Source organism: Rhinopithecus bieti, unplaced genomic scaffold (assembly GCF_001698545.2).
Source record: "Rhinopithecus bieti isolate Rb0 unplaced genomic scaffold, ASM169854v2 scaffold_12928, whole genome shotgun sequence".
In the NCBI taxonomy this organism is placed as follows: Eukaryota; Metazoa; Chordata; class Mammalia; order Primates; family Cercopithecidae; genus Rhinopithecus; species Rhinopithecus bieti.
This window is the reverse complement of record NW_016807614.1, coordinates 1,936,436-1,945,563: the sequence shown is the minus strand read 5'-3', so window position 1 is coordinate 1,945,563 and position 9,128 is coordinate 1,936,436. Positions and strand designations below refer to the sequence as shown.

At 41.5% G+C, this 9,128-nt stretch overlaps 1 long non-coding RNA gene across 1 annotated transcript; it reads right to left on the bottom strand.

The window, feature by feature from the left end:
* Positions 1-3,511: 3,511 nt before the first annotated feature.
* LOC108536246 (uncharacterized) lies at positions 3,512-9,031 on the bottom strand. Its single transcript, XR_001887466.1, has 3 exons — positions 8,944-9,031; positions 8,121-8,331; positions 3,512-3,683 (listed from the first exon to the last, which is right to left on the bottom strand). It is a non-coding gene; the product is annotated as an uncharacterized LOC108536246 (long non-coding RNA).
* Positions 9,032-9,128: the final 97 nt, after the last annotated feature.

Here is a 9,128-nt window from a genome sequence, read left to right as displayed (position 1 = left end):
AAAAAAAAAAAAAAAAAAAAAAAAAGACATCCAGCTTTCCAGCTTTCTCTTCTCACTGCTGTCTGCATGACTGCTGTGATAGTTTCTCCTCCTTCCAGTTTATTGCTTTTACTTTTCTATGGGTTTGAAATCAGATTGCCAACTTTTCTAAAATCAAATCCAAGTAAAAATAGCCCCTGAGAAGGGGCTTTGATGAATGTCTAGGAGTAATGGGCATGATCTTCAGGGCATGAACATAGTGATCTCTGTTTCTCCAGAGGCCTTTTTCCATCTCCTTTATTCCCTTGGTTCTTTGCTGTGCTCCTGATAGATCAGATTTTCAGATAGACAAGTTCCAAGTCGGTAATGAAATGAAGTTTTATTACAATTACTAGATTGGAACAATATGTTAAAATGCCCCTTTCCCTTTTCCTCTATTGTATTCTGATTCTTTTTTTTTTTTTAGACAGAGTCTCACTCTGTTGTCTCCAGGCTGGAGTGCAGTGGTGCGATCTCGGCTCACTGCAACCTCTGCCTCCCAGGTTCAAGACATTATCCTGCCCCAGCCTCCTGAGTAGCCGGGACTACAGGTACGCGCCACCACACCCAGCTAATTTTTGTATTTTTAGTAGAGATGGGGGTTTCACCATGTTGGCCAGGCTGCTCTCAAACTCCTGACCTTGTGATCCACCTGCCTTGGCCTCCCAAAGTGCTGGGGTCACAGGCATAAGCCACCACACCCAGCCTGAATTCTGATTCTTTACTCCCCTTTGTTTCTTTTAGGGTGCGTGTCAGGCTGGATTGACTCAACGTAGTCAATCTGAAGCTCACTGGGCTTCAGCTGAATGGGATAAGGTCCAATCTATACCTTCATTTCCTCTACCTCTTCTTTCCCCCACCTCTTCTATACATTTTTTATTTTATTTTATTTTATTTTATTTTTTTGAGACACAGTCTCTCTCTGTTGCCCAGGCTGGAGCACAGTGGTACAATCTCGGCTCACTGCAACCTCTGTCTCCCAGGTTCAAGCAGTTCTTGTGCTTCAGTCTCCCCAGTAGCTGGGACTATAGGCACACGCGCTCACCATTATTTTAAATAATTAAAACCTCTCTACATTTCACATCAACCAACTATAATTGTCTTATTTAAAAAAAATTGACATCTGTCTAAAGCCTCATTTGATTAAAAAGAAATTTAAGTGTATTCCATTATATGAAATAAAACATTTACACAACTCTTTGTATGCTTACCTTTACTTTTACTCATGCCTAATTGATATGGGTTGTGGTACTAAGCCATGATTGTGGGCTCCTTCTCTGCAATGGCCAATCTTTCTCCTTTGTTGCTGACTGCCTCCCACCCCACCCCACCCTGTAGCTAAATCAAATGCAGAATGAGAAGAGAGAGACAGAATGACAGTCTGATAGAAAAAAAAAAATATAGAGGTCAGAAGTGAGAGACAGAACATGTCCTAACAGCAGTTGAGTCTACAGATCCACCATACTCTTATTCTTGGCTTCCAGGAGATATCCCAGTCTTTTATTGAATTTTGAATTCCCTATAGATGGAATATAGTAATATTTATTAACGACCTTATAACTACTTATGTGCTCTGAGTGAGGGCATATATCAGGTTCATGAAAACCCATACAACTATTGGAGAATCAACTCAAAGTTCAGGTCTTATATATGGTAGCTCGATGGCATAATCTTTGTATTTGGGCATTTTTTTAAACATGTTGCTCTTGAAAACTAAATGTGTGAACTACCAGCGCAAAGAGGTTTCAACTTTAGATCAACTAAAACTTTCTTGTATTATACAATGTCATCCCTCAGTCACTTTTTATACATTGAATTGTGACATTTATGCATCTGCTGATCTGCTGATGACTGGATATTTTAAGCTCTTATACAGTGGCGCAGCCTACCAGTCAAGAGTCTATTTTCTTTTCTTTTTCTTTATCTTTTTTTTTTTTTTCTCATTCTGTTGCCCAGGCTGGAGTGCAGTGACATGATCATGGCTCACTGCAGCCTCGACTTCCTGGCTTAAGTTATCCTCCTGCCTCAGCCTCCTGAGTAGCTGAGACTACGGGCCTGTGTTACCACGCCTGGATATTATTTATTTTTTGTAGAGATAGGGTCTCACTATGTTGCCTGGGCTGGTCTCTAACTATTGGGCTCAAGCGATACTCTTACCTCTGCTTTCTAAAGTGCTAGGATTACAGGCATGAACCATCATGCCCAGCAGAGCCTATTTTCAGTAGCATCACTATTTTTGCTATATGTTTATGTAATCATTTGAAACTTTATTACATTTTCCTCACCATTACAACTATGAGTCGAAAATGAAAAAATAAAAATGCTGATGCTAGTAATAAGCAGCACAGGTTTTTGAAACAATACAATTGAGCAAAGGAGGAGTCATTGGCTATATACAAAGCTGTGAAACTTTAGCTTACCCTGTCAGGTAGATATTAATTAGGACAAAAGTAGAACATATAATACCTGCTGGAAATACGTTATCAAAGATTGTATCTTAAAGGTGAGTTAGGCCAGGCGTGGTGGCTCACACCTGTAATCCCAGCACTTTGGGAGGCCGAGGAGGGTGAATCATTTGAGCTCAGGAGATTGAGACCAGCCTGACCCACATGGTGAAACCCCATCTCTACTAAAAAAATACAACATTAGCTGGGCATGGTGGTGCACACTGTAATCCCAGCTACTCAGGAGGCTGAGGCAGGAGAATCGCTTGAACCCAGGAGGCAGAGGTTGCAGTGAGCTGAGATTGCGCCACTGTACTCCAGCCTGGACAACAAGAGTTAAACTCTGTCTCAAAAAAAAAAAAAGGTGAATTGCAAGTAGGAATTGAATACTATTTTCAGCTCCCTAGAAAAGAAGCTGTGCTCCTATAATATTCAATACATTTAATTTTTGCATAATCAACATTTGTATATATTACCAGGAATGTATTAAGAAACTGGGTAAGAATGTGTAAAAAATCAACTAGGCGTCCGCCTGTATGGAATTCCAGACTCATTAAAGGACTGGACTATCCCTCAGAACCTATAATGTATTTGAGAAACAAGAGGCTTAAAACATTTAAATATATAATATGTAATATAGTATACTATAGAATTAAGTGTCAACGTGAGTAAAACAGTAAGTTCTGTAATAAATCACAGAAGAAGGGATACAACTTTGACTGGGATGGTATGGAACTTCTTCTTGAGTTCTACTTCACTTTCTTGAGGAAAGCAAAGCAGTAAAAAGAAATGGATGGAGAAGAGAGGGAAGGGACCAACCTCTTACGTCAAAGAATGGACCTCTTTTGAGGATGAGTTGTTTTCTTAATAAAGACAAACATCGATGTGAACTACAAATAGACACATTTCACATTTAAAGAACAGATCATTGAGCAACAGGTGTGGCTGAATAGGACAGCATTTACTAGTAAGGCGATAAGACATCAGTTGGTAAAAGGTTAGAAAGATGGGCCTGGACCAGACTGCACAGGGTCTTTCTTACTGCCCAGGAAAGGTGACATCATGGAGTCTTTCAGCAGAAGAATGACAGAAAGGCAGTTTAATACACTCACCTAATAAGGTGGATTTGAGCAGGAAGGGACAACTGGTAAGAATCTGGTTAAGAAGATGTTACTATTTAGTGAGCTAAAGAAGATGACAGCTGATGGTCAAGGATTGTGCCTGTGGAAACAGAAAAGAATAGTTCTAACAACCACTGCATGGGAAAAATTAACATAATCTACTGAGTAACTAAATGCAGGGAGTAAAGAACAGTGAAGTATCAGAACACAACAAGGTAACAAGTCTAGCAGTCTAGAAGACTGGGGTATCAGTGACAGAGCAGGGGAGTCGAAGGACTGCTTTGGGAGAGAAGAAATGAGAGATGGTTTTGGCATATTTGGTATTTGTAGTAGCTCTTTACTGCTTTTGAGTTACAAATCCCTTCCTTTGAGAATCTAATGGAACCAATGGATCCCCTCTTCAGAGAAAACAAATGCGTTCACACTTAAACACATGTTGCACAATTTATAATGTACACCCCTGGAATTCGCTGCAAGAGAGCTCTTGATCCAGGTTGGGCCAATCAGAGCCCTTCCTGGAATTTTTGTACTCTATATCCAGAGAATCAAGTCAGTGTCTCCTTAGCAGCTAAATCTGTGAATGCTGTTAGCTGATATATTTTACAACACATGAGCCTGAGAAACAGAATGCTCAGATGCAGAATGAGAAGAGAGATAGCCTAATACAAAAAGGTCGGAAATGAGAGAGAGAACATGTCCTAATGGCAGCTGAGTTTATGTCTTTATTAAGAAAGCAACTCATCTTCAAAAGAGATCCATTCTTTGACCTAAGAGGTTGTCATATTCATTCCCTTCTCTGGACTTTTGTTGAGCTCTCAGGGCCCTTCCTTCCTTTTTTCCAACCATTTCTTTTTCCTATTCTGCTTTTCTCAAGAAGCAGTTCTATACCATCCCAGTCAAACTTGCATCCCTCCTTCTTGTAATTTGTTACAGAACTTGCTGTTTTATTCATGTTGAGACTTAATTCTATAATATACTATATTATATATTTAAATGTTTTAAGCATTCTGTTTCTCAAATAGATTATGACAGTTAAGTAGGCAAGACTTTCCTCAAATCAATTCTATATGCCCCATGGCACTTATCACCGCTATATACGAACAGTAGGTGTAAATATTTGTCAAACATTTATAAATGTCAATGTAAAAATATATTAGCATTTGTTTATTCACATTTTACATGCATTTTTCATTTTACAAAAAAAGGGATTTACTAGAAACTTCTTTTAAGTAGTAGCTCCTCTATGTGGAAATGTTTTAAGTGTTCATCTAGAAATATCAACTATTCATCAAAAGGCTGAGGTAGAGTTGGTGGGGAAAATGTTGAAGCTCTCGGGTAAGTAATTAATCACAGATCAACAAGAAATGAGATTATGAAAAACAATCAGTGAGGAAAATCTCATTTACATCAACCTTTTAGAAATCCTTCCATTGTGTGACATGGCTTCCTTTTTTTTATTTATTTTTTTTTATTTTATATTTTTTTTTAAGTGGGGGGTCTTACTCTGTTGCCTTGGCTGGAGAGCAGTGGTGCAATCATAGCTCACTGTGGCCTCGAACTCTTGGCCTCAAGTGATCCTCCTGTCTCAGTCTTCTGAGACTCTGGGATTACAGGCATGAGCAACTGGCAACTCACATTTAAAAAATATGTATTCTTTGTTCTCCTTTACACTTTGTATGGTAATCTCCTCAGGGTAACTGATAGAGAATAAAGTTTATGTTTAGGTTCAGTCTGTGGCTCTACCTGTCATTGAGTGTAAAATTGGGCTGGTTATTCAACCTCTCAGAACCCCCCTCATCTAAAAAATTAACATAATACTTATCTGATAGGATGTCGTGGGGATTAAATGAGGTTGTGCATATAAAGCAGCTGGTGAAATATTTGCTGCCAGTAGGTGATCACTCAGTGGTGGATGGTATTACTTTTTATTTAGGGAGAGAGAGTTAAGGGAAAAGGGTAGAAAAAGGTGAACCTGATGGTTTACTTAAGAGACTTAGAGGGCTGGGCGCAGTGGCTCATGCCTGTAATCCCAGCACTTTGGGAGGCTGAGGCAGGTGGATTGCTTGAGCTCAGGAGTTCGAGACCAGCCTGGGCAACATGGCAAGACTCCAACTATATAACAATATAAAAAATTAGCTGGGCATGGTGATGTGCACCTTTGGTCTCAGCTACTCAGGAGGCTGAGGTGGAAAGGTCACTTGAGTCTGGGAAGTAGAGGCTGTGGTGACCCATGATGGTGCCACTGCACTCCAGGCTGGGTGATGGGGGTGAGACCCTGTCTCAAAAAAAAAAAAAGATAGATAGATAGCTAGAGAGACTTAGGGGTAGCCAGGGAAGACACCATATGCAGAGGTGGTTGATAGTGCAGAGGTGAAAGGGCAAGAAAGGGCATTTTGAATAATACAGATGATGCTAAAATGTTGGGAGGTACAGAGTAAGGATGGGCTATGTTATGAACAATTATTTGCAGGTTCTTATTACATGGCATACATTACGTTTCCAAATTTAAGTTATAGACTAAATTAACATCTTTACTAGAATGGATTTTTAGTAGGTAATAAAATTAGCATTCTAAGGATTTCAGGTAATAGTGACAGAAAAGGGAATCAGGGAGAGGAGTAGAGAACAGAGGTGACTTCTCATTGCAATGTTGCTCTCTGTCCCTACTATGCCCCACCCACAACTCTGTCAGGGACATATTGTTTCCTCCTCAAAGTTAGAGTGTGGCAGCAAATTATAAGGCTGGACAGTAGAACAACCTGGAAGAGAATTGGCAGAAAAGAAAGATGGTGGATGATCAAAAGAGTGAAGCAGTGAGTTCATTCCTGGTCACTGCCCACATGAAAATAGGGTTTGGGAAAGGTTGGCTAAAAGCAGTGGGGACTGATCTTTGGAAGTATGATGAGGACAGTGAGTCAGAGTTACTCACTTTATCAGTGCAGGAGACCATGTGGGTTACAGCTATCAGAGCTTACTGTGGGTAAATCCAATAAAGAGCTCTGTTGCTAAAATTGAACAATTACGGTGTTTTTCTAATTTCCAGGAAAAATGGGTTTAAAGGTTTTCATTTTGTGAATTATTATTAATTTTTTTGGTACTTCTTACCTTGTAAAAAAGTTGCAAATAAATTTAAAGAGAAAAACACAGACATATTATCTCTTAAAAACACATTATTTTTTGGCTGGACACAGTGGCTCACGCCTGTGATCCCGGCACTTTGGGAGGTCAAGTTGGGTGGCTCACATGAGGTCAGGAGTTCCAGACCAGCCTCGTCAACATAGTAAAACCCCATCTGTACCTAAAATACAAAAATTAGCCAGGGGTGGTGGTGTGTGCCTATAATCCCAGCTACTTGGGAAGGAGGCTGAGGCATGAAAATCGCTTGAACTCAGGAGGCAGAGGTTGTAGTAAGCCGAGATGGCGCCACTGCACTCCAGCCTGGGTGACAGGTCGAGACTCTGTCTCAGAAAAAAGAACAGCAACAACAAAAAAAGCCCCCATTTTTTTAATATGTGGAGATTTGCATAACCATAAAATAGCCAGATTTAGTGCTTGTAAAATTGTGTCAATTCCATATGGCAGAGTTAAATCTATCAGCATTTTATGATGCTCCACATTGAGCACCATAATTTCTAGGGACTGCCACCTGAACTAGTTTGAAAACCAACATTACACCCCTGACTGCCTTTTGTTATTTCTCGGAGATAGAATGTTATTAGTCTCAGTGAAACTCGCAGGGAAAGGCTTAGATACCAAGTGATCTTAAAAATAAATTTAAAAAGACCGAAGGAGAATTAAATAGGGTAAATTCGAGGATAAGAAGGATAACATAATAGCTCCTGTTTCCTGAGTCATTGTGTAACAGGCTTTGTGTTAAGTATTTTCCAAAATTTCGTTTCATCTTTACATCCATCTGTGAAGTAAGTATTAATATTACCCACGTTAGACAGATGAAGAAGGGAAGGTCCAGAGACCTGTTCAAGGTCACATAGCAGGTAAGTGTTGTGTGATACTGAGATTCAAACCGAGGTTTTCCGACTCCAGTGATGATGACATTGTAATGCTTCTTTGTGTGTACGTGATTTTAAAAAACTGACATGAAGCGCACAGATCTTTTTGCATATGTATACACCCCGGTAACCATTAACTAGATCAAGATACTGAATATTTCCAGCAAACCAGAAGTCTCGCTCCTGTCTCCTCTCAATCAATTCCCCTGTAAGTAATCACTGCCTTGTCTCTAACATCATAGGTAGATGGGTTTTCGTTATATTAATCTAACTTTCTGGAGTTACCACCAAAAAATTCCATATGTCAGCCCTTCACCTTGCCATGTTAGCTGTACTATTCAAAGCTGCTCTAGCTCTGACTTTGCAAGCATTCACTGTAAAGAAAAGCTGTTGGATGGATATGTTCATGTACAATTTCCTGTATTGTTCTGAAATTAATACTAATTTTTGAAAATTGAAGAAACTCCTGGATGAAGTGCTACGGGATGGGGTAGATTAAAGCGCTGTTATCAAACAAACCTCTCTACCTTGGAAGCTCCAGAGCTTCCTCGATTGATGTAATTTGGCGCATCTATTTCCGATCACGGCATCTGATTAAGAAGTTGGATGACCACGAAAGGTCACTTCAGTTTATGGAAGGGAAGGCGGGCCAGGCAGAGTTGGTCACGGTGATTGCTTCGCATCGTCTTGTAGCACGCTAAGATGTTTATGTCCTAAACATCTTCCACAGTCGACTTGCTGTTTTATGATAGGAGGGAAAGAGTAGAGGCAAGAAGAGCTAGGTGGAGGGTGAAATATAACCTAACATAGTTCGACGAGGCATTAATGTGGTGGCTTTCCCGCCCTTGCCGACCAGCTCTTAAAACCACGTTACTTCTTAGCCAACCTGGCAGTGACAGAAGCAGCGCCACGACTTTACCTCAGGCTCGCAAGCTGTGGTTGGTGACTTTTCAGCCATTATTCTAAATAAGTCTCGGTCTCCCCACCAACCCCACTGTTGTTTTTTCTTTCTCATTCTGATTCTCCCCACAGCCAACCGTGGCCTTTTGAAGCCGTCTACAAACTACCATTGAGAATTCGGGAAAGAATAACTGACACTTGCAGGCTTCAAGGACTCTCCGAGTGATATGTGCCTGAGGTGACCGAAGTGGGGGAGATCTAGGGGAGCGTTCCGGTCATCAAAGCAGGAGGACAGGCCCTGAAATGGGCGCACGTGACAGCAGCAGCCACCTCGAGAGTGACATCACCCCTGGGGGCGGAGCCCAACTATGTAGGGCCTTGTCAGTTACCGAGCTTCCTCCCCGCTGCCCCTCCAAATGCCACCCACAAGTCCGAGGCCCCCGGGGATACCAGAAATGCCAGGACATCCCAGAGCGCCAGAGCCAGGGCCCCTTCTCTCCGCGCGGAGGAGGGTTGCGCCCCCACTCCCTCTTCCAGCCGTTCCCCACCCCAAGCTGTGGAAGGGGCGGGGCGCGCGCGCTCCACCACGCACGCGCCCCACGCACGCGCGCTCCCTCCGCGCTCGCGCCCCTCCC